The sequence below is a fragment of the Hipposideros armiger genome, unplaced genomic scaffold (genome assembly GCF_001890085.2).
Source record: "Hipposideros armiger isolate ML-2016 unplaced genomic scaffold, ASM189008v1 scaffold_362, whole genome shotgun sequence".
Lineage (NCBI taxonomy): Eukaryota > Metazoa > Chordata > Mammalia > Chiroptera > Hipposideridae > Hipposideros > Hipposideros armiger.
Genome location: NW_017731712.1, coordinates 921,148 through 926,096, shown reverse-complemented (window position 1 = coordinate 926,096; position 4,949 = coordinate 921,148).

Here is a 4,949-nt window from a genome sequence, read left to right as displayed (position 1 = left end):
AACAAAACGACAGCAACTTGTCTGTTCCCCTTCCCCCAATTCCCCAATAAAAATCTTTAAAAAAAAAAGAATGACAGGTGACATCATTAAGATTCTACACATATTAAAAGGCTAATAAGAGGATATTATGAACAACTTGACGCCAAACAACTTAGATGAAGTGAGCAAGTTCCACACAAGACAGGAAACAGACAACCCAAAAAACCTGCATCTATTGAAGAAAATGAACTTGTAGTTTAAAACTTTTTTAAAAATTAAAGTTTATTGGGGTAACAATGGTTAGTAAAGTTACATAGGTTTCAAGTATACAATTCTGTAATATATCATCTACGCGGTCTGACAATTAAGTTTGTGAACTCATCCTAGAAAAAGTGCTACATACCTCGTTGCTGAATATCACACAGTCACCTTCGAAGTACTCCCCTTGGGAAGCTATGCACCAACGCCAGTGCCTAGTCCACCCTTCAAAGCAATTTTGGGACTTTTTCTGGAATGGCCATCAGAGCTGTCATATTACCCTTGATGTCCTGCATATCATCAAAATGCCTATCTGTCAATATTTCCTTTATCTTTAGGTAAAGAAAGAAGTCATTGGGGGCCAGATCAGGCGAGTAGGGAGGGTGTGCCAATACAGTTATTTGTTTAGTGGCTAAAAACTCCCTCACAGACAGTGCCATGTGAGCTGGTGCATTGTTGTGATGCAAGAGCCATGAATTGTTAGCAAAAAGTTCAGGTCATCTTTTTCACGCAACCTTTTCAGCACTTCTAAATAGTAAACTCGGTTAACGTTTTGTCCAGTTGGTACAAATTCATAATGAATAATCCCTCTGATATCAAAAGAGTTTAGCAACATCGTTGCAACAAGTTCGTGAACTTAATTGTCAGGTCTCATATATAGCACATTATGTGTTCACCACCCAGAGTCAGTTCTTTTTCCATCACCATATATTTGACCCTAAAAACTTTTTCCACCAAGAACAACTCCAAGCCTGAGTGGCAAATTCAACCAAATATTTAAGAAAAATGTATTATCCATTGTATACAAATTCTTCTGGAATTTTGGAAAAGAAACCAGTCTCAGTAAGCTCAAAAGAATTCAACTGCTATAAGCTATTTTGGGGTGTCTTAGTCTGCTTGGACTTCCATAACAATACCATAGACTGAGTGGCTTAACAACAGAAGTTTATTTTTTCACAGTCCTTTGAGGCTGGGAAGTCCAAAATCAAGTTTCCTGCCAATTCAGTTCCTGAGAAGCGCCCTCTACTCGTCTGCAGACAGCTGCTTTTTTACTGGGTCTTTTTACTTAGTGGAAAGGTATGAGGCTCAGGTGTCTGTCCCTCTTCTTATAAGGACTCCAGTCCTATGGGATCAGGTCCACCCTGATGACCTCATTTAACATTTATTATCTCCTCGTAGGCCCCATTTCCATATACAGTTACATTGGGGGTTAGGGCTTCCACATGAATTTGGGGGGTGGGGGGGGGAGACAATTCAGTCCATAGCAAGGGAATAATTTACAGCTCTTCTGTGAGACCCGCATTGCAACCTGACAAAGACATTACAACAAAACGACCGATAGCCATCATGATCATGCATGCAAAACTTCTAAACCATTTAGCAAATAGCATCGTGTGCTATATTAGAGGATACCATGTCATGACCAAATGGGGTCTATTCTAGGAATGCAGGGCTGGGTCAGAACTCAGAAATCAGTCGATATAACTCACCGTGGATGTAGAAAGCAGCATCTGCTGAATAAAATGCACAAAATCCAACACCCATTCATGACACAAACTCTCAGCCCACTAGGAATCACAGGTGACTTCCTCAGCCTGATGAAAGCCTTCGAAAATGACTATCACCATCCTTAATGGTGAAACTAAATGTTTTCCTTCTCAGATCAAGAACTAGTCAGAGATCTCCAATCTCACCACTTACTCAGCATTGTACTGGAAGTTCCGTAAGTCAAAGAAAGGAAATAAACGGTATATGAATTAGAAAAGAAATACAGCTGCCCCTCTTTGCAGACAACATCACCTTAGTGGAAAAGCTGAGGGAATCTACACACACACTCCCAGAACTGATGAGTGACTTTAGGAAGATTGCAGGAGAGACAATCGATATGCAAAACCTAATTGTATGGGGCCGGCCGAGTGGCTCGTTGGTTAAGAGCTTGCCCAAGAGCTCGAGCTCTGAGCAACAGGGTCGCTGGTTCAATTCATGGCCCGAGCTGAGCTGCTGTTGAGCTGCCAACAGGTGGCAGGATGGCTCAGCTAAAAAAAGAAAAGAAAAAAAAAAGATGTAAGCTCTCCCCGCCAGGGTTGGCCTGGCGCTTCCATGCAATCCCTATCAGAATGCCACCAGGCTTTCTATAGGACTCAACCAGCTGACTCTAATGTCATGGCCATGTGAGGGGCTTAGAACCACCAACACAACACGGCATCGAGCAGTGAAGGTGGAAAAGTAGCATTGCTTGATTTCAAGAATTTTAAAGATTTATTATAAAGCTACAATAATCAAGGCTGTTCTACGGATATCAAGACACATGATTAGATCAATAGAACAAAATAGTGAGTAGAGAAATAGACTCACATGTGTACGAACAACTGCTTCTCAACGACAGCTAAGGCAAGTTCATGGAGAAAGGACTGTCTTTTCAACAAGGCTCTGGAACAGTTGGATCTCCATCTGCAAAAGAAAAAAAAAAGAAAGAAAAAAGAACTTCAATCCCTACCTCACCACACATACAAAATTTAACTCAAAATGGATCATAAACCTAAATGTAAATTATAAACTATAAAGCTTCTAGAAGTAAATATAGGACAAAATCTTTGTGACACACAAAGATTTCTTTAAAATGACACCAAAAGCACAATCAATAAGAGAATAAAATGTTAAATTGGATTTCATCAAAGTTTGATCACTTCTACTCTTTGAGAGACACTGTTAAAAGAGTGAAAAAAGTCAGATTGTTGAAAGTATTTGCAAATCACATATCTGATGGAGGATTTGTATTCAGAATATAAAGAACTCTCAAAAGTCAAAAAGAAACAATTTAATTTTTTTAAATGGGCCAAAGATATGAAACAGACATTTCGGCAATGATGATACACAGACAGCAAAGAAGCACGTGAAGAGACGGCGTCTTTAGTCTTAGCACTAAACGCTCTAGACGCTCCGTGTGTACCTGTGTACATGGCTAAAGTTAAGAATCCCAGATGTGTTAGCTGTATTTTAATTAAAAATCTTAAAAAAGAAAAAAAAAGAATCCCAGGTGTGGGTGAAGAGGTGGAGAACTTCCCAACTTTCCTAGCGAGAAGGTATGTGGTGCAACCGCACTGGAGACAGCTGGGCAGTTTCTTACAAATTCAAACATGCATCTACCGGGCCGGCCGAGTGGCGCGATGGTTAAGAACTGGCTTGGGACGCCAGAGGGCCCCGGTTCGGATCCCACATGAGGGCCAGTGACACTGTCCTCTACAGCTAAGATGCTGAACAACAGTTCAACCTGGAGCTGGGCTGCCTTGAGTCGCCGGTGACGGCATAGGCTGCAGCCCCTGCTGCATTGGGTTGCCATGGGCTACCGTATGTAGCCAGCAGCCAGCGTGAGCGGCCAGCAGCCGCAGTGAGCGGCCATCCAGAAGCCGGCNTTATGAAATCCAAAAGAGGTAAAAATCCTAAACTTTCATACCCCTAAAACAACTCCAGATTACAGGAAGTGAAAGCTACAGACCTGAAAAGAGAAATGGATGAATCTACAAACAAGTAGATTCATCTCAGTAATTGATGGAACAAAGAAGATAAGGACATAAAAGTGAACAACACAATAACCAGTTTGACCTGAAGTTTATCCACCCAACCATAGCAGAATGACATTTCAGATTCCTAGGAGCATTTACCAAGAACCTCCACATGCTGGGTCACAAAACCAGTCTTCATAAATTCAAAAGAATTCAACCTCTAGAAGCTATTTTCTCTGACCACAATGGGATGAAATTAGAATCAATAACAAAAAGATCTCTAGAATATCCTCAAATATTTAGAAACCAAATGACACAGTTATAAATAAAATAACCCTTGGGTTAAAGAAGAGATCAAAGGAAATTACTGTTTTGAGCTGAAAATGAAGATGGCATAAAAATGTGTGGGATGCAGCTACAGCAGTGCGTAGAGGAAATTCAGAGCACTGAAGGCCTATGTCAAAAAATTTCTCAGTGACTTCAAATTCTACCTTAAGAAATTAAAAAATGTAAATGAGGCCCAAAGTAAACAGAATAAAGAAAATGATACACATCAGAGTGAAAATCAATTAAAAAACAAATGAGGGCCGGCCGAGTGGCACGTTGGTTAGGAGTTGGCTTGGGATGCCAGCTCTGAGCAGCAGGGCCCCGGTTCAGATCCCACATGCGGGCCAGTGACACTGCCCTCTACAGCTAAGATGATGAGCAACAGCTCGACCTGGAGCTGGGCTGCTGTGACCCACCGGCAATGGTGTAGGCTGCAGTGGGGCTGGCTGGAAGCGGGCGTGAGCTTTCATGAGCTGCTGTGAGCGGCTGTCCAATGGCTGGCGAGCGACTGCCTCACCCGGGAAGAGCGCAATGATAATACCAACATGGGCCAGTGAAGGGACGTCCTCCACAACTAGACTGAAGAACAAAAGGACAGCAACTTGTCTGTTCCTCTTCCCCAATTCCCCAATGCTGTTCCCTTTCCCCAATTTTCCAATAAAATCTTTAAAAAAAAAAATGAAACCAAAAGCTAGTTCTTTGAGTAGATCAATAATTCATAACCCTTAAACTAGAGAGAGCTGGGGGAAATGTAGAGAAGATGCAAATTACCAATATCAAGAATGACAGGTGGGCCGGCCGAGTGGTGCGTTGGTTAAGAGCTGGCTTGGGACGCCAGAGGGCCCCGGTTCGGATCCCACATATGAGGGCCAGTGACACTGC